This window comes from Mesoplodon densirostris, chromosome 5 (assembly GCF_025265405.1).
Source record: "Mesoplodon densirostris isolate mMesDen1 chromosome 5, mMesDen1 primary haplotype, whole genome shotgun sequence".
In the NCBI taxonomy this organism is placed as follows: domain Eukaryota; kingdom Metazoa; phylum Chordata; class Mammalia; order Artiodactyla; family Ziphiidae; genus Mesoplodon; species Mesoplodon densirostris.
Genome location: NC_082665.1, coordinates 77,193,422 through 77,214,178, shown reverse-complemented (window position 1 = coordinate 77,214,178; position 20,757 = coordinate 77,193,422). Strand labels below are relative to the sequence as shown.

The 20,757-nt window shown below is 42.7% G+C and overlaps 1 protein-coding gene across 1 annotated transcript in view; it reads left to right on the top strand.

Moving 5' to 3' along the window:
• NEK11 (NIMA related kinase 11) overlaps positions 1-20,757 on the top strand; it is a 283,846-nt gene that overhangs the window by 205,860 nt on the left and 57,229 nt on the right.

Below are 20,757 nucleotides of genomic sequence, written 5' to 3'. Positions count from 1 at the left end.
GGTATTTGTCTTTCTCTTTCTGACTTACATCACTCTGTATGACAGACTCTAGGTCCATCCACCTCACTACAAATAACTCAATTTCGTTTCTTTTTATGGCTGAGTAATATTCCATTGTATATATGTGCCACATCTTCTTTATCCATTCATCTGATGATGGACACTTAGGTTGCTTCCATCTCCTGGTTATTGTAAATAGAGCTGCAATGAACATTGTGGTACATGACTCTTTTTGAATTATGGTTTTCTCAGGATATATGCCCAGTAGTGGGATTGCTGGGTCATATGGTAGTTCTATTAGTAGTTTTTTAAGGAACCTCCATACTGTTCTCCATAGAGGCTGTACCAATTCACATTCCCACCAGCAGTACAAGAGTGTTCCCTTTTCTCCACACCCTCTCCAGCATTTATTGTTTCTAGATTTTTTGATGATGGCCATTCTGACCGGTGTGAGATGATATCTCATTGTAGTTTTGATTTGCATTTCTCTAATGATTAATGATGTTGAGCATTCTTTCATGTGTTTGTTGGCAATCTGTATATCTTCTTTGGAGAAATGTCTATTTAGGTCTTCTGTCCATTTTTGGATTGGGTTGCTTGTGTTTTTGATATTGAGCTGCATGGGCTGCTTGTAAATTTTGGAGATTAATCCTTTGTCAGTTGCTTCATTTGCAAATATTTTCTCCCATTCTGAGGGTTGTCTTTTGGTCTTCTTTATGGTTTCCTTTGCTGTGCAAAAGCTTTGAAGTTTCATTAGGTCCAATTTGTTTATTTTTGTTTTTATTTCCATTTCTCTAGGAGGTGGGTCAAAAAGGATCTTGCTGTGATTTATGTCATAGAGTGTTCTGCCTATGTTATCCTCTAAGAATTTGATAGTTTCTGGCCTTACATTTAGGTCTTTAATCCATTTTGAGCTTATTTTTGTGTATGGTGTTAGGAAGTGTTCTAATCTCATACTTTTACATGTACCTGTCCAGTTTTCCCAGCACCACTTATTGAAGAGGCTGTCCTTTCTCCACTGTACATTCCTGCCTCCGTTATCGAAGATAAGGAGACCATATGTGTGTGGGTTTATCTCTGGGCTTTCTACCTTGTTCCATTGATCTATATTTGTGTTTTTGTGCCAGTATCATACTGTCTTGGTTACTGTAGTTTTGTAGTATAGTCTGAAGTCAGGAAGCCTGATTCCTCCAGCTCCATTTTTCGTTCTCAAGATAGCTTTGGCTATTCGGGGTATTTGTATTTCCATAGAAATTGTGAGATTTTTTGTTCTAGTTCTGTGAAAAATGCCAGTGGTAGTTTGGTAGGTATTGCATTGAATCTGTGGATTGCCTTGGGTAGTAGAGTCATTTTAACAATGTTGATTCTTCCAATCCAAGAACATGGTATATCTCTCCATCTATTTGTATCATCCTTAATTTCTTTCATCAGTGTCTTATAATTATCTGCATACAGGTCATTTGTCTCCTTAGGGAGGTTTATTCCTAAGTTTTTTATTCTTTTTGTTGCAATGGTAAATGGCAGTGTTTTCTTAATTTCACTTTCAGATTTTTCATCATTAGTGTATAGGAATGCCAGAGATTTCTGTGCATTAATTTTATATCCTACTACTTTACCAAAATCATTGATTAGCTCTAGTAGTTTTCTGGTAGCATCTTTAGGATTCTCTATGTATAGTATCATGTCATCTGCAAAGAGTGACAGCTTTTCCTCTTCTTTTCCGATTTGGATTCCTTTTATTTCCTTTTCTCCTTGATTGATGTGGCTAATACTTACAAATCTATGTTGAATAAGAGTGGTGAGAGTGGGCAACCTTGTCTTGTTCCTGATCTTAGTGGAAATGGTTTCAGTTCTTCACCATTGAGGATGATGTTGGCTGTGGGTTTGTCATATATGGCCTTTAATATGTTGAGGAAATTTCCCTCTATGCCTACTTTCTGCAGGGTTTTTATCATAAATGGGTGTTGAATTTTGTCGAAAGCTTTCTCTGCATCTATTGAGATGATCATATGGTTTTTCTCCTTCAATTTGTTAATATGGTGTATCACGTTGATTGATTTGCGTATATTGAAGAATCCTTGCATTCCTGGAATAAACCCCACTTGATCATGGTGTATGATCCTTTTAATGTGCTGTTGGATCCTGTTTGCCAGTATTTTGTTGAGGATTTTTGCATCTATATTCATCAGTGATACTGGCCTGTACATTTCTTTCTTTGTGACATCCTTGTCTGGTTCTGGTATCAGTGTGATGGTGGCCTCGTAGAATTAGTTTGGGAGTGTTCCTCCCTCTGCTATATTTTGGAAGAGTTTGAGAAGGATAGGTGTTAGCTCTTCTCTAAATGTTTAATAGAATTTGCCTGTGAAGCCATCTGGTCCTGGGATTTTGATTGTTGGAAGATTTTTAATCACAGTTTCAATTTCAGTGCTTGTGATTGGTCTGTTCACATTTTCTATTTCTTCCTGATTCAGTCTTGGCAGATTGTGCATTTCTAGGAATTTGTCCATTCCTTCCAGGTTGTCCATTTTATTGGCATAGAATTGCTTGTAGTAATCTCTCATGATCTTTTGTATTTCTGCAGTGTCTGTTGTTACTTCTCCTTTTTCATTTCTAATTCTATTGATTTGAGTCTTCTCCCTTTTTTTCTTGATGAGTCTGGCTAATGGTTTATCAATTTTGTTTATCTTCTCAAAGAACCAGCTTTTAGTTTTATTGATCTTGGCTATCGTTTCCTTCTTTTCTTCTTCATTTATTTCTGATCTGATCTTTATGATTTCTTTCCTTCTGCTAACTTTGAGTGTTTTTTATTATTCTTTCTCTAATTGCTTTAGGAGCAAGGTTATGTTGTTTATTCGAGATGTTTCCTGTTTCTTAAGGTAGGATTTTATTGCTATAAACTTCCTTCCTAGAACTGCTTTTGTTGCATCTCATATGTTTTGGGTCATCGTGTCTCCATTGTCACTTGTTTCTAGGTATTTTTTGATTTCCTCTTTGATTTCTTCAGTGACCACTTCGTTATTAAATAGTGTACTGTTTACCCTCTATGTGTTTGTGTTTTTAAAAGATTTTTTCCTGTAATTGATATCTAGTCTCATAGTGTTGTGGTCAGGAAAGATACTTGATACAATTTCAATTTTCTTAAATTTACCAAGGCTTGATTTGTGACCCAAGATATGATCTATCCTGGAGAATGTGCCATGAGCACTTGAGAAAAATGTGTATTCTGTTGTTTTCGGATGGAATGTCCTATAAATATCAATTAAGTGCATCTTGTTTAATGTATCATTTAAAGCTTGTGTTTCCTTATTTATTTTCATTTTGGATGATCTGTCCATTGGTGAAAGTGGGGTGTTAAAGTCCCCTACTATGAATGTGTTACTGTCGATTTCCCCTTTTATGGCTGTTAGTATTTGCCTTATGTATTGAGGTGCTTCTATGTTGGGTGCATAAATATTTACAATTGTTATATCTTCTTCTTGGATTGATCCCTTGATCATTATGTAGTATCCTTCTTTGTTTCTTGTAATAGTCTTTATTTTAAAGTCTATTTTGTCTGATATGAGAATTGCTACACCAGCTTTCTTTTGATTTCCGTTTGCCTGGAATATCTTTTTCCATCCCCTCACTTTTAGTCTGTATGTGTCCCTAGGTCTGAAGTGGGTCTCTTGTAGGTAGCATATATATGGGTCTTATTTTTGTATCCATTCAGCCAGTCTGTGTCTTTTGGTGGGAGCATTTAGTCCATTTACATTTAAGGTAATTACCGATATGTATGTTCCTATTACCATTATCTTAATTGTTTTGGGTTTGTCATTGTAGGCCTTTTCCTTCTCTTGTGTTTCTTGCCTAGAGAATTTCCTTTAGCATTTGTTGTAAAGCTGGTTTGTTGGTGCTGAACTCTCTCAGCTTTTGCTTGTCTGTAAAGGTTTTAATTTCTCCATTAAATCTGAATGAGATCCTTGCTGGGTAGAGTAATCTTGGTTGTAGGTTTTTCTCCTTCATCACTTTAAATATGTCCTGCCAGTCCCTTCTGGCTTGCAGAGTTTCTGCTGAAAGACCAGCTGTTAACCTTATGGGGATTCCCTTGTGTGTTATTTGTTGTTTTCCCTTGCTGCTTTTAATATATTTTCTTTGTATTTTATTTTTGATAGTTTGATTAATATGTGTCTTGGCGTATTTCTCCTTGGATTTATCCTGTATGGGACTCTCTGTCCTTCCTGGACTTGATTAACTATTTCCTTTCTCATATTAGGGAAGTTTTCAACTATAATCTGTTGAAATATTTTTTCAGTCCCTTTCTTTTTCTCTTCTTCTTCTGGGATCCCTATAATTCGAATGTTGGTACGTTTAATGTTGTGCTAGAGGTCTCTGAGACTGTCCTCAGTTTTTTTCATTCTTTTTTGTTTATTCTGCTCTGCAGTAGTTTTTTCTACTATTTTATCTTCCATGTCACTTATCCGTTCTTCTGCCTCAATTATTCTGCTACTGATCACTTCTAGAGTATTTTTAATTTCATTTATTTTGTTGTTCATCATTGCTTGTTTCATCCTTAGTTGTTCTAGGTCCTTGTTAAATGTTTCTTGCATTTTCTCTATTCTATTTCCAAGATTTTGGATCATCTTTACTATCATTATTCTGAATTATTTTTCAGGTAGACTGCCTATTTCCTCTTCATTTGTTAGATCTGGTGGGTTTTTACCTTGCTCCTTCATCTGCTGTGTGTTTTTCTGTCTTCTCATTTCACTTATCTTAGTGTGTTTGGGGTGTCCTTTTTGCAGGCTGCAGGTTATTAGTTCCCATTGTTTTTGGTGTCTGCCCCCAGTGACTAAGTTTGTTTCAGTGTGTTGTGTAGGCTTCCTTGTGGAAGAGACTAGTGCCTGTGTTCTGGTGGATGATGCTGGATCTTGTCTTTCAGGTGGGCAGGTCCACATCTGGTGGTATGAGTTGTGGTGTCTGTGGCCTTATTATGGTTCTAGGCAGCCTCTCTGCTAATGGGTGGGGTTGTGTTCCTGTCTTGCTAGTTGTTTGGCATAGGGTGTCCATCACTGTAGCTTGCTGGTCGTTGAGTGAAGCTGGGTGTTGGTGTTGAGATGGAGATCTCTGGGAGATGTTCGCTGTTTGATATTACGTAGAGCTGTAAGGTCTCTTGTGGACCAGTGTCCTGAAGTTGGCTCTCCCACCTCAGAGGCACAGCACTGATTCCTGGCTGCAGCACCAAGAGCCTTTCATCCACATGGCTCAGAATAAAAGGGAGGAAAAGTAGAAAGAAAGAGAGAGGATAAAATAAAGTAAGATAAAAAATAAAGTTATTAAAGTAAAAAATAAGAAACAATTATTAAGAAAAAAAATTTAAGTAAAAAAAAAAAAAAACAAAAGAAAAACGGTCAGACAGAACCCTAGGACAAATGGTGAAAGCAAAGCTATACAGACAAAATCTCACACAGAAGCATACACATACACACACCCAAAAAGAGGAAAAGGGGGAAAATAATATATCTTATTCTCAAAGTCCACCTCCTCAATTTGGGATGATTCATTGTCTGTTTAGGTATTCCACAGGTGCAGGGTATATCAAGTTGATTGTGGAGATTTAACCTGCTGCTTCTGGGGCTGGTGGGAGAAATTTCCCTTTCTTTTCTTTTTTTTCGCACAGCTCCCGGGATTCAGCTTTGGATTTGGCCCCACCTCTGCGTGTAAGTCTCCTGAGGGCGTGTGTTCTTCACTCAGACAGGACGGGGTTAAAGGAGCCCCTGATTCAGGGGCTCTGGCTCACTCAGGCCAGGGGCAGGGAGGGGCACGGAGTGCGGGATGAGCCTGCAGCGGCAGAGGCCGGCGTGACGTTGCACCAGCCTGAGGCGCGCCATGCGTTCTCTCGGGGAAGTTGTCCCTGGATCCCAGGACCCTGGCAGTGGCGGGCTGCACAGGCTCTGGGAGGGGAGGTGTGGACAGTGACCTGTGCTCCCACACAGGCTTCTCCGTGGCGGCAGCAGCAGCCTTAGCGTCTCATGCCCGTCTCTGTGGTCTGCACTAATAGCCTCGGCTCGCGCCCATCTCTGGAGCTCCTTTAAGCGGCACTCTTAATCCCCTCTCCTCGTGCACAGGGAAACAAAGAGGGAAGGAAAAGCCTCTTGCCTCTTTGGCAGGTCCAGACTTTTTCCCGGACTCCCTCCCGGCTAGCTGTGGTGCACAAACCCCCTGCAGGCTGTGTTCACGCCACCAATCCCAGTCCTCTCCCTGTGATCCGACCGAAGCTTGAGCCTCAGCTCCCAGACCCTCCCACCCCGGCGGGTGAGCAGACAAGCCTCTCAGGCTGGTGAGTGCCGGTTGGCACCGATCCTCTGTGTGGGAATCTCTCCGCTTTGCCCTCCGCACCCCTGTTGCTGCGCTCTCCTCCGCGGCTCCGAAGCTCCCCCCTCCGCCATCCGCATTCTCCGCCCATGAAGGGGCTTCCTAGTGTGTGGAAACCTTTCCTCCTTCACGGCTCCCTCCCACTGGTGCAGGTCCTGTCCCTATTCTTTTGTCTCTGTTGTTTCTTTTTTTCTTTTGCCCTACCCAGGTACGTGGGGAGTTTCTTTCCTTTTGGGAGGTTTGAGGTCTTCTGTCAGCGTTCAGTAGGTGTTCTGTAGGAGTTGTTCCACGTGTAGATGTATTTCTGATGTATCTGTGGGGAGGGAGGTGATCTCCACGTCTTACTCTTCCGCCATCTTCCCCCTCATCCCTAAAGAGTGTTTTATATATAGCCTCCTAAATTTTCTTCTAGAATTTTTATTGTCTTATTTTTCACACTTGATGTTTTTAAACGAGTAAAATCTACTTTTTTTCCATTTAATTTAAATTCTTTTTTGTTATATTCTAACTCCCAGATATTATTTGTTTCTGACTCTATTTTTGGCCTACTGATCTAGCTTCTTAATCCTCTGTCAATACCACAGTGTTCTCATTACACTGTCTCTATGGAATGTTTTAATGTCTGATAAGACAGTTATCTTCTAATTTTCTTATGTTTTCAAATATTCTTATCCTCTGACATTCATTTTCCCACGTGAATTTTAAGATTCTTTATCCAGCTCCAAAGGACACCTACTTTTTCCTATTAAGGTCTTTACTAACACTTAGCAACACCATACTCTTCTACGGTGACCATGAAGCAACACAACAAACAGTGATTTCAAAACTGGTTTTAAGGGACTTCCCTGGTGGTGTAGTGGTTAAGAGTCTGCCTGCCAATGCAGGGGATATGGGTTTGAGCCCTGGTCCCTGAGGATCCCACATGCTGCTGAGTGGCTAAGCCTGTGCGCCACAACTACTGAGCCTGCGCTCTAGGGCCCACGAGCCACAACTGCTGAGCCCTCGTGCCACAGCTGCTGAAGCCCACGCACCTAGAGCCTGTGCTCTACAGCAGGAGAGGCCACCGCAATGAGACGGCCGCCACACCACAGCAAAGAGTGGCCCCCACTTGCCACAACTAGAGGAAGCCCACACACAGCAACAAAGACCCAATGCAGCCAAAAATAAAAATAAATACATTAATTAATTTTAAAAAACCAAACAAAAAACTTGTTTTAAGGTAAATGCAGAAACATTTTTCATATGTTAGTCTCTTATCCTGACCCTCTGTAAAAGCTTGGTGCCTAAACTATGGCTGCATTAATAACTACTCAGAAACACACTAGCTGAAAACAACAGTAGTCCTCTATTACCTCTCGTGGTTTCTGCGGGTCATGAATCCAGGGGCGGCTTGGCTGTGGGGTGCTGGCTCAGGTTCTCCTGCAAGGTTGTAGTCAGATGTTGTCAGGACCGCAATCATGGGAAGACTTGATAGGAGCCAGAGGATGCCTTTCCCGGGCAACTCACTCACTCACACAGCGAGTTGGCTGGGGCCTCAGCTCCCCTCCACATGGAGCTCCTCACAGGGTGGCTTGAGCATCCTCAAGGCCACTAGCGATGGATGTGGGGTGTGGCTACTAGGCTGCCCATGGCTGGGGCCCCATCCCTGCCTGGACGGCCTCCTCGAGCTCCACTCTTCCTCAATACAAGCTTCTGATAGTAAGTCTGGGGAGGACATCAGAGGCTGGCTGCATGCCTGCACCCTGACAACACGGAGGCTGGGGATCTATAGTCAGGCATCTATAGCTGCTTTAGTGGGAGCTGGCCTCTGCCTCACGAAGGAGAAGGTTCTCCTAAACAGGAAAGAGGAATGCGAAGCCCAAAATAATAATGACTATCTACTATGGTAATGAACTTTCTTGTGATAAGGATAGGTCTTAAAAATGCCTAGCGATGTGGAGAGATGGCCCTGGCATTGTCCTATGGAAACAATTCCTCTTTCGGTTTTCACAGGAGTAGATGATCCAGGTGGTTGTTCTTCAGTTTATCTTCTGTGCTGCTGACTGCAGGGGGAGCCATTTGTTTCAGCAGCAGTTGTCAGGATTGACACTCTAAGGAAAAGTGAGAAGCTGTCCTGTGCTCTCACCTGAACAGAGGACCACAGCAGTGCCAACTGGCAATGGGCACTATGGAATGCCTGCCTGCAGAAGCAAAAAGCCTGGTCCTGAATCTGCTTAGCTGAGTCCTCAGCTGAGACTCAAATTCCACACCATCAGCTTAGAAGAGGAGGAAGGGACAAGGTCCCCTGTCATCCATCTCAACCCCAGAAGAGGCTCAGTAATGCTCCTCGGTGTGTCTGATTGCATGCAGCACAGACGGCCATCGGCGTGCCTTCCTGGGTGAGGTGGCTGTTAGTGGCCCTAGTAAATGACAAGTCAACCTAGTCATTTGAACTTTAGACAACTCATTCTCCAAGGAGCAACATCAAGCTATTCTATCCGCAGTGATTATACACCAGACCAATTGCTTTTTGAGGCCACTTCTGGTTGGGTCAGTAAAAGTGTGTCACTGGCTGGAGACTGTCTACTCATTTGTTAGGGCAGAGGGTTTCTTATGCAGTTCATTTAAAAGTTCTATTAGGTTATTTATGCGAAAAGTTGGAAATGTAAGGCTGCATCGCAAACGATGATACATTTATCTAGAGTTTCCTGGCATAAAACCATCATAGGACTCACAGAGCAGTATCAGACATAGTTCATGTTTTTGGGGAACTTTCAGGTTATTAGGGGTATCACCATCTCTAGACCAAATGACTAGAACTCCAGGCAGGAAATGATGAACTCCAGGTGGTGGGGCAGCATGAGAATCACCAGATTGCTGGGCACCACCCCTAGAGATTCTGATTCAATAGATTTGGGTGGGGCACAGACATCTGCATCTCTAACAATTTCCCACATGATGCTGATGCTGCTGGTCCAGGGACTTTGAGAACCACTGGTCTTTCACATCCAGCCAAGGCTTTATAAAGACAATGCTTATATTGGACATTTTCATAAATTGAATCAAGTTTTTAATAAGGATGTCTCACATTCCCTCTTTAATATATTTATGACCCCATTGAAGAGAATGTTACTTACAACCTAGAAAAAGGTTTGCTTTCAACATTTAGGTTAAACTAACCTGAAAGAATAAAATATTTTTTGACTCAGCAAGTCTATGTCTAGGAATTTATCTTAAAGAAATAACCAGAGTTGTGTGTAAGGAGAAATATATACAAGGATTCTCATGGCAGTGTGGTTTACAATAGTAAAAATTGAGAATCAAAATAAATGCCTAGCAATGGGGGCTGGTATATCTTCTAGAACAAAGAAGTTCTTCTCAGTTTATTAAAAATGATGATGTAGTTACATATTCATTAGCATGAAAGGTGTTATAAATAAACTATAGTTGATAGACACACACACACTGGAAATACCAAAGTGATAATAATGGTTCTCAGAGGAGCTTTCTCCTTCCATGTTTTCTAATTTATCTGCAATGACCATGGATGACTTCTGTGATTCTCTTCTACTGAAAGAAGAGGGGAGTGCCGATGTACTTACCTTAAGTATTTGAGTCAGTGTGAAGCCAGCCCAATCTGCTGTTACAGAAAAGCGGGTTTTGTTTCTAAAGCCAAGATTCTCCACCATTGGCAGCCCAGAATAATGAAACTCCCAAACACTGGCTACAGGGTAAGCACAATTGAAATAGTTAGGGTCTGGCCTCCACACACCTCTTACCCTGAATGCACATTTAATTGCTGTGCCTCAATCCTAAAATAGACAGCCCCCTTTTTTTTTAATTGATAGGTACTATTCTTAGAGGTGTCTTCTTGTGTATTCAAAAGGAAATGAACATTTGCAAACCCCTGAACTCCTGTTGTTTTTAATTTTCCATGCAATTCAGTTGAATATTTGTTGTGTGAAATAACCATGGAGTAAAAATAGAAAGTTTATTTATTTCCTATCTTCTGGTATTTATCATCTCCCCATGAGCAGCAGGTTTCCTTTTCCGAGCTGGCCCACCTTTTTTCCAACTGATTAATTCTGGTAGAGGCAGTGAGTGCTGTTCACTCATTGAAAAGCTACCCTGTGCAGAGCAGTGGGGTGGGTGCCCTGGGGACAAGAGAGACAGTGTCCTCGTACACCTCAGTCTTTACCGACAGCAACATACCTTCACAGAGATCATTGCTTTTAAGCTTTGCTAGAGCCCTAAAAATCAGATTTTGTTTCTGTACAGGTGAGGAAACTAAGTCATAGAAGTTTTGTAACTGACCAAACATCACGGAGTCAGGATTCAGACCCCAGTCCCCTAAGGCAGCTCAAGCACTCATCCTTATGTGCCCTGGCTCCCTTCCTACTGGAAGCATCTGGAGGTTGTTCTCTCCTAGGCCGTCTTCTTCCCTTTCCTCTTGTTTGCTTTCTTCTCCAGCCTCCTCCTGGGGTTTGGCTGGGACTCAGCTGCTGCTGCAGGGTCAGCAACAACTTCCTTAGGTTGTGACTTCTGCCCTGTTCCTACAGAAACAATTCTCTGAAAGGCTGGGGCTGGCGGGGGGGTGAGGGGAGGGTAAGGATGGTTACATTGTCATTTTTGTTATCACTCTTATCAAGTACTCAGCTTGTTAAAGGCTCCAAGACAACCACCTCCATGCCCCCCCACCAAGCCCCAGTCCCCATGTGTCATGGCTTGCGTTCTTCAGGAAGCAGCCTCTGACATGGAGCTGAGTGGGCAGGACATTTATGCAGGATTGGCCCCTGTGGACAGGAGAGGAGGAAAGCAGGATGAGGCAGAGGAGAAGTCGCAGAGCAGTGGGGCTTGACAAGCCTTACCCGAAATCATGGGGAGCTCAGGACTCAGGATTGTTTGCACAGGACAAAATGACCAGGGCTTCTACCTCGACCATGACCAGTTGTTAAGTGTGGGCCACGTGGGAAAGGTGTGATCTTGGGCAAGGCAGCTCTGCAGCTGAGGCAGCTTCTGCAGGGACCACAGCTGCAGGCTGCCTGTGTCCCCCACTCCTGGAAGCTGGGCAACATGTCCTTCCTTGAAAGGAGATCTGGGTGGTACAACTCCATCTCTGGGTTTTGGGGTAACACAGTGAAGATGGAGACCAGCCTGCTTCAAAGATTCTTAGCCAATTGTATTGACATCCTGAGGTCCATTATCATCATAGGAGATGCTTGAGGAAAGTCTTCACAAAGACATGGGTCAGCTAAGCCTCTCAATAAGTAGAACTGCTCTCATAGCATCCTGCTTGTTCACAGCCTCTCCTATAATAAGCCACGGGGCCATCATCGGAGAGGAGGAGACATGATGTGACAGATATAATGTTCTCTCCAAATCTGAGCCTTTGGAGGAGGGGTTTTGTCTGCTGATCTCCTGACTTTTCAAAATCAGCACATGAAAATCCTTATCTGGATGTGGCGCTTCTGTGGGGGATTAGAAAGAGCACTCACCTGGGAGTCAGGAAATCACGGCTCTAGTCCTGACTTTGCCCCTCCCCTTACAGCTCTGTGACATTGACCTCTCTGGGCCTCGGTTTCCTCATCCGTTAGATGAGGGAATTTGGCTTGAAGAGGCCTGTGGTCACCTCCAGCTTAGAATCATGATGATTCTCCATTATCTAGACCAGGGGTTGGTAAATTATGGTTCACAGGCCACATCTCATTCACTACCAGTTTCCATAAATACAATTTTACTAGAACACAGTCATGCTCATTCATTTACCTGTTGCCAGTGGCTGTCTTCAGTTGAGTCATTGCAAGAGAGATTCTTTGGCCTGCAAATTCTAAAATATTTACTACTTGACCCTTTACAGAAAAAGTTTGCCAACCCTTAAGCAAATCTTTGGTCACACGCCATTCTAACGAGTAGGAGGAGAATGAATGAGGGCTATGAAGACGTGCCGTTGCAATAATCTGGGCAAAGAGGGTTGTCTGTCAAGGAATTGCTATTCGCTGAGTATTCTGTAGGCAATTGAGAGAAAGAGGATGGTTGAAGGAGATTAGGTGAGAAGCATTCTGAATGTGCTGTGCACCAAGGGCAGTGTCTGCAAGGATTCCTGACTAAGCAATGTGCTGGGAGATTAAGGGAGAGCTCGTTTGCCAAAATATCCACCCCTGCACTGCCTGCATCAGCTCTTCATTACCCACATGGTAGGTTGTTTAGCAGGGAGGGTAAACACAGGTTTTTGTTTTACAATCAAGGTCATTTGTCCAGCAGCTGGAATGAGTAAAGGGAGATTTTGGAAGAAATGAGAGAAGAATTTCTCTCTGCTGGTGAAATGTCAGGATCATCAAGCTGTCACATCTTCAGGGAAAATAGCTCTGCTGTAAGAGACCACAGAAGTAGGAGGGATCCTGACAATATTACTATCATGAGCTGTGCTTTACATTCTTAAGAAACACAGCTTCGGGCCTCCCTGGTGGCGCAGTGGTTGAGAGTCCGCCTGCCGATGCAGGGGATACGGGTTCGTGCCCCAATCTGGGAGGATCCCATATGCCGCGGAGCGGCTGGGCCCGTGAGCCATGGCCGCTGGGCCTGCGCATCCGGAGCCTGTGCTCCACAACGGGAGAGGCCACAACAGTGAGAGGCCCGCATATCACCAAAAAAAAAAAAAAAAAAAAGAAACACAGCTTCTAGTTGCTTAATGTCTCTTTATATCATTTTGTTTTCATCTCATTGTCAAAACACTCCCATGGGTGGTATCAAGTGTTATAAGCCTCACTAGCCAATATTCCACAGTTGTTCCTATTTCCACAGGAACAATTTCAGGATGGTGGTGCCTGATGTTCTATAATGCCCGTAACATTTCTTGTTGGTCCCAGCCATTTGCCTCTTAACATTTGGTCCCTTTGATAGCTCTTTATCTTTGTTAGTGTAAATGTTACCTTCCCAAGTAAAGTCTGTAACCCTGGAGGTCCAGGGATATGTCTTATACCAGATCATAGAATGTTTGAAATGAAAGAAGACCCTTAGTCTAGTGAAATGCTTAGATATACAGTGAGGAAACTGAGGCCCAGAGAGGTGACTGGAGGTCCATGCAGCTGGTGATGTTAGAAATAGAATGATAATTGTGGTCCCCTAATCTGAAGGCTGGTGCTTTTTCCATAGATCCTCATTATACCTCTTTGTAGTCCCTGTACCAGGGTACATCTCCTCAGTTCTAATTCTGCTGATTATCTAGATAGATATCCTGCCTTCCCCAATTGATTGCAAGCCCTTTACAGGTTAAGGACCACAGCTACTATTTACATTACCTTTGATTTTAATTCCCACCTACTGAGCATCTAAAATATATGGTTTACCTTAAGAAACTTGAAAACTTGATCGAATTAAACCTAAAGCAAGCAGAAGGGAGAAAATAATAAAGGCTGGAGTGGAAATAAATGAAATAAACAATAGAGAATATCAATGAGACCACAAATTGTTTCTTTGAAAAGATATTAAAAATTGATCAATATCTAGCTATACTGACCAAGAAAATAAGAAAGAAGACTCAAATTAAGAAATCAGGAATGAAAGGGGAGACATTGCTACCACCTTTAAAGAAATTAAAATGATTATAAGGGCCAAAAAATTAGATAATTTAGATGAAAGAACAAATTTCTAGAAAGATGCAAATTACTGAAACTGACTTAAGAAGAAAAAAATACCTGAATAGGCCTGTAACAAATAGGTCAAATTAGTAATTTTAAAAGTTCCAACAAAGAAAAGACCAGGCCCAGATTGCTTCACTGGTGAATTCCACTAAACACTCAAAGAGGAATTAATACCAGTTTCACAAACTCTTCCAAAAAATAGAATATGATAGAACATTTCCCAACTCATTCTGTGAGGCCGTTCTTTGATACTAAGACCAAAGATATCACAAGAAAAAATAAAAACAACAAACTATGGAACAATATTCATTGTAGATATATATGCAAATATCATAAACAAAATACTAGTAAAGTAAACACAGCAATAGAAAAATGATTATAAGGATTACATAGAAAGACCAAGTGAGATTTATCTGAAGAATGTGAGGATAGTTTTACATCAGAAAATCAATAATATTGATTGAACATGATACACCATGTTCATAGACTAAAGGACAAAAACTATATGACCATCTCAGTAGATGCAGAAAAGCATTTGACAAAATCCAACACCATTTCTTGATAAAAACACTCAACAAACTAGGAATACAAAGGAGCTTCCTAAACCTGACAAAGAACCTCTGTGAAAATACCTACAGCAGCATTACTCATAACACTCATTTTGTCTGTCCATTCATCTGTTGTTGTAGAAACAGCCCATGTCCATCAACAGATGAATGGATAAACAAATAGTGATATATACATACAATGGAATATTATTCATCCATAAAAAGGAGGTCCTGACACAGGCTACAATGTGGGTGAACTTGAAAACATCATGCTCAGTGAAATAAGCCAGACACAAAAGGACACATATTGTATGATCCCACTTACATGCGATATCTAGAACAGTAAAACTCACAGACACAGAAGCCTATTAGACATCACCAGGGGGTTGGGGAGGGGAGAATGGTGAGTTATTGTTTAATGGTTACAGAGTTTCTGTTTGGAGTGATGAAAAAGTTTTGGAGATAGACACATCATGAATGTACTAAAGCCATTGAGTTGTACCCTTAAAAATGGATTAAGAAGTTCAAAAAAAAGATGAACAGGACATAATCTCTGTGGTCAAGGAGTTACTAGCTAGTTGAAAAGGGTAGGGGAGTGGAGAGGGAGTGAAGAGTATTGGGAAACAGAACCTGGTGAGGAGCACCTTGGCTGACACCCAGCGCAGTGGTCGCCATGGAGTGGGTATTCCCTCTAGGACGATTAAACATGGGTGGCCAGCATCTAGGCCTGGTGTCAAGTTCCAGCTGGGTAGGCTATCAATTGTGTGAAATGAACATCTCAAACCTCTTTCCTCATTGAAAAATGAACCTACTTCCTAGGAACCTTCCATGAGAGCAGGTAAGATGCTTAGCCCAGGGCCTGGCACTTATTCACCGAAAAATGTTTAGCCGTTATTGCTGTTGTGCTGTTGTTCATGATGAATTGGAATGAATTTGTATAGAAATGACCCTTCAAAAAGGCAATAGAAATACGAGTCACACCCCCGGGACAGGAGGGTGGAGGAACCCAGGATGGAAAGGTGGGGGCGACAGTTGACACATGGGACCAAGGAAAGGGCAGAACAGAGGGAGCCGACCATGATGGTGAACAGATTGGAGTAGAACGTGCAGGGGACAGGCCCCAGGCTGAGGGACACAGGAGAGGAGAGGGGAGTTGGTTTTCGAGAAAACTCATCACGAACCACCAAGTCCTGACATCTGCCTGCAGGTACGTTTTCCTAGAGCGGAAGGTCCTCTTGCTCCAGTGAAGTACGATGGGGAGGGAAAAGGGAGCAAATGCTCAAATTGTCCATGTGACACTTCCTGTCACCGCCTTCTTTTCCGAACATCTGGCCCTCTGTTTTGATGCTGACCTATGGTAAGCTGTGAGCGCGGTGCCCTCCTCTGCTCAGGCAGCGTGATTGGTCACTCCCTGTATTTTAATGGGCTCGTAGTTCCTCTTAAGAAGCAGATAGCCCAGGCAAGGAGTGGGTGGAAGAGGCAGGACGTGGTAGGACTTGGCTGCAGACTGATCCCCTGCTGCCCTCTGGCTGGAGTCACAGCCAGGGAAGACCCACTGGGTCCCAACCACACAGCACGCACTGCAGGGCTTTTCTCAGAGGTGCACAGAGACAAGTATCTTCAGAACTTCCCACAGGCAGGATAGAGTGGTCAGTTTTCTCTAAAATCTACCCCCCGCTGTGCACACATCCACCTTTAAAAATCACCACTGGTATAACCTCTGTTTGATGACTGGCTGGTGGACATTCTTCAGTCTTAGAAACCCTGAAAGGAGGAGAGTGCTGTCTAAACAATGCTTCTTGTCAGGATTCACATTCTTTAGAAAGAGCTGGAGGTGAAGCAAAGGTGAGGATCAATCAAAGGTAGTCAGAAAGGGACAGACTCAGTAGAAAGGCTGGGTCCCCAGCCTGTGGCTCAGAGAGCCCTGCGAGAGGTGACAGTACAGAGTTCCCGATCTGTGACACCATCAGTGCCCCTGACATTGTGTGGGCATCTCACATGTACATGCTGTTTCCAAGGGCATGAAAATGCTCTTGAAATTAACAAAGAGAAAATTAATTGTAAAAAAATCAACATAGAGATTGAGGATTCATTGATTTTTAAAAAACATCTAAGACAGCAGAGCTCTGGAATCAGAGCTTCACGTGCGTGCAACAAGCGTAGGGCCCCAGGCTCAGGAGGGGGGCCTGCACTTGGGGTTTAATGCAATTCCTAATAATTTAAATTTTGAATTTGTATTTTATAAATGAAGTCTGATGGGACAGTGGAATACATAGCAGGGCCTTGGAGCCTTGCTCAGGAGCTGGCTCCCTGGAGAGAGTCCTCCGACCAGCACCTACTCCCTGATACTACCCTCCCCTCCCCCCTCCCTCCCCCCACTGCTGCCCTCTACTCCCTGGGCAGGGGGCGGCTAGGCATGACTTCTGGAAGGATGGGATCAGGGAGGCCCCTGGGTCCTTGTGAGGGTCTTCACTCCTTGAGAGCATCTAGCCCAGTTCCCGAGCGAAGATGACATGAAGTAAATATCCTGTAAGAAACACCATGGCAGGTCCCAAGATAGATGCAGAAAAAGAAACCAGCTTTTCCCTTGCTTTTTGAACAATGGACCCTGCATTGTCATTTAGCACTGGATCCCACGGATTACTAGCTAGCCTGTCACATTGTTACTCAAAATGTGGTCCCAGGTCCAGCAGCACTTGTATCACCTGGGAGCATTTACAAATTCAGAATCCCAGTCCTGACCCACACCTACTAAGTCAGAATCTGCATTTTAACAGAATCCCTAGCTGATTCATATCACATTTTAGCAGGATCTCTAGCAGTGGCCTAGAATGTACTCTGGGACTCAGTGACCTCCTATTAGATGAAGCCTGTGACTTCATCTAATTCATGTTGAATGTGCTGTCCTTTTCTTTGACAATAAAGCAAGTGCTATTCATGTTGGAAGGTGGGACGGAAGGAGAAAGGCTGGTCAGTAAGAAACACTGAAAAAGGATTTGCTCTGAGCACCAAGCTTTGCCAGGCCTGTTGCTTGAAATTCTCTTTGCCCCGTCCTCTACCCTTGCTTGGGCTCAAGGCTCAGCATCTTTCCCCGTGATGCTGAGAGCCTTACTGAGGGGAACAGTAGCCATATTAAAATAAACTGCAGCTCTGGGGAAATTGCTCTGACCTTTATTTGCATAAGTCCTAAGGATTGCCAGCTCTCTCTAGGAGAGGTGGGGAAACATCGCCTTTCTTTCCATCTTGGCAGAACTGATTTTTGAGCTTGCATGTTATTTGGCATGGTATGCTTGTTGTTTTAGTAACATTTCAGGTTCTAGGAAAGACGGTTATAAAAAGCAACCAACATGAATATGAAATGAACCTTTGTGCCTCCCAGTCACCCCCTTCACAAGAGCCTTCCCTGGAGAGAAGCAAACATCGGGCCACAGCCATTGGGAGAGGACGCTGCCATGGAGCCATTTCTGGTGACAGAGGCTGAAGCAGGTTTCTCTCGGAGTCGGGGGCGGGGGCGGGGGGGGGGTCTCCCGATTGAGAGCAAGGGGAGCTGTCAGGTGCCAGGACCTACCTGTGATATACCAGGAAGGACGTGTTGTTTACTTAGCTAATTGTAACGTGCCCTTTACAAAGTTCACACCAGTGATTTGGCATCTAGAGATGGAGCCTGAGGAAAGACCAGAGATTCTGACAAAGTGAAGTAAGACAGTATTCATCTTGATGGTGTCTGTAAGAACAAGAAGTTCAAAGTGGGGTGCATGCCCCCAAGCGGGTGTACAAAGAAGGGCAGTGTAAGAAATAATAGAATTTGCATTTAATCTTTTTAATTTAAAAATATAGGGAAAAGGCTTTACTAATACACAAAATGAGAGTTGGCCCTCACTTCCTCATTTGGTCCCCAAAGCAGACAGTCATGTGTTATATGAGGGAAAAGCTGGAGTTTCACATCGTGGGTATCTTCTCAGACAAAGCAACTATGTGGATATACAGTAGTTTATAAATGAATCTTAGGGCTCAAAGTTTTCTCCTGATGGGCTGAGGTCTAAGAGATGGAGAAACAGGACACTGCCCCCCTCCCTCAGCCCACATGAAGATCCAGCTCTGATGACCCAGCCCCTCACTTGGGGGCAGCCTTAGCTTCTTAGTGGGAAAGGAATGTTGTTTCAGTTGGTGGATTATTTCTTTCCCATCAGTTCCAACATGTTCTGTAAGAACTTCCAGGGTATCTTGGTAAAAATTGTGGCTCTCTCAGCAGATTTCCTAACTCTGCAGCTTTCATTAACAACTCTTTACCTTCTGAACCCAGCTTTGGCCTTCTGCTCCATTCTGCTGAAGTTCAAGGCTGCAGATGACCCTCTGGTCAGCACCTTGCCTTCCACTGCAAAAAAGCTACTGCTCAGGTGTGAGGTTAAGATAAAGGGAAAACAAAGCTTATCAGAAAAAATTCCTCAGTCATCAGAGCAAACCTGCTGAAAGATACTGGCCAAGGGCTCCCCAAGAATGTTTTCTTTTCTATAGATGCATTTTCCCCTGTGTACAAAAAGCTCATCTTTTAAATAATTGTGTTTGTTTAAATAGTACTTTTTGAGAGAGGCTTTGTCCTGGAATTCCTTGTACATATTAAAACTGTAAATCATCTTGTCATTAGGAATACAACTCTTTATTATGCATGTCATAATTGAATTTATCTCTAATTAATGAGGAATTACCCTGTGGCCAAGGTGGATTAGCTTCTGTCTTCTTTTTTTTTTTCAAACGTCTTTATTGGAGTATAATTGCTTTACAATGGTGTGTTAGTTTCTGCTGTATAACAAAGTGAATCAGTTATACATATACATATGTCCCCATATCTCTTCCCTCTTGCATATCCCTCCCTCCCACCCTCCCTATCCCACCCCTCTAGGTGGTCACAGAGCACCAAGCTGATCTCCTTGTGCTATGCGGCTGCTTCCCACTAGCTATCTATTTTAGGTTTGGTAGTATATATATGTCCATGCCACTCTCTCACTTTGTCCCAGCTTACCCTTCCCCCTCCCCGTATCCTCAAGTCCATTCTCCAATGAGTCTGTGTCTCTATTCCCGTCTTGCCACTAGGTTCTTCATGAACTTTTTTTTTTTTTTTTTTTTTAGATTCCATATATATGGGTTAGCATACGGTATTTGTTTTTCTCTTTCTGACTTAGTTCACTCTGTATGACAGACTCTAGGTCCATCCACCTCACTACAAATAACTCAATTTCGTTTCTTTTTATGGCTGAGTAATATTCCATTGTATATATGTGGCATGTCTTCTTTATCCATTCATCTGTTTATGGACAGTTAGGTTGCTTCCATGTCCTGGCTATTGTAAATAGAGCTGCAATGAACATTGTGGTACATGACTCTTTCTGAATTATGGTTTTCTCAGGGTATATGCCCAGTAGTGGGATTGCTGGGTCCTATGGTAGTTCTATTTTTAGTTTTTTAAGGAACTGCCATACTGTTCTCCATAGTGGCTGTATCAATTTACATTCCACCAACAGGGCAAGAGGGTTTCCTTTTCTCTACACCCTCTCCAGCATTTACTGTTTGTAGATTTTTCGATGTTGGCCATTCTGACTGGTGTGACGTGATACCTCATTGTAGCTTTGACTTGCATTTCTCTAATGATTAAAGATGTTGAGAATTCTTTCCTGTATTTGTTGGCAATCTGTGTATCTTCTTGTTGTTTGTTTTTCTTTGATATTGAGCTGCATGAGCTGCATGTAAATTTTAGAGATTAATCCTTTGTCAGTTGCTTCATTTGCAAATATTTTCTCCCATTCTGAGGGTTGTCTTTTTGTCTTGTTTATGGTTTCCTTTGCTGTGCAAAAGCTTTGAAGTTTCATTAGGTCCCATTTGTTTATTTTTGTTTTTAATTCCATTTCTCTAGGAGGTGGGTCGAAAAGGATTTTGCTGTGATTTATGTCATAGAGTGTTCTGCCTATGTTTTCCTCTAAGAGTTTGATAGTGTCTGGCCTTACATTTAGGTCTTTAATCCATTTTGAGCTTATTTTTGTGTATGCTCTTAGGGAGTGTTCTAATTGCATTCTTTTGTATGTAGTTGTCCAGTTCTCCCAGCACCACTTATTGAAGAGGCTGTCCTTTCTCCACTGTACATTCTTGCCTCATTTATCAAAGATAAGGTGACCATATGTGTGTGGGTTTATCTCTGGGCTTTCTATCCTCTTCCATTGATTTATATTTCTGTTTTTGTGCCAGTACCA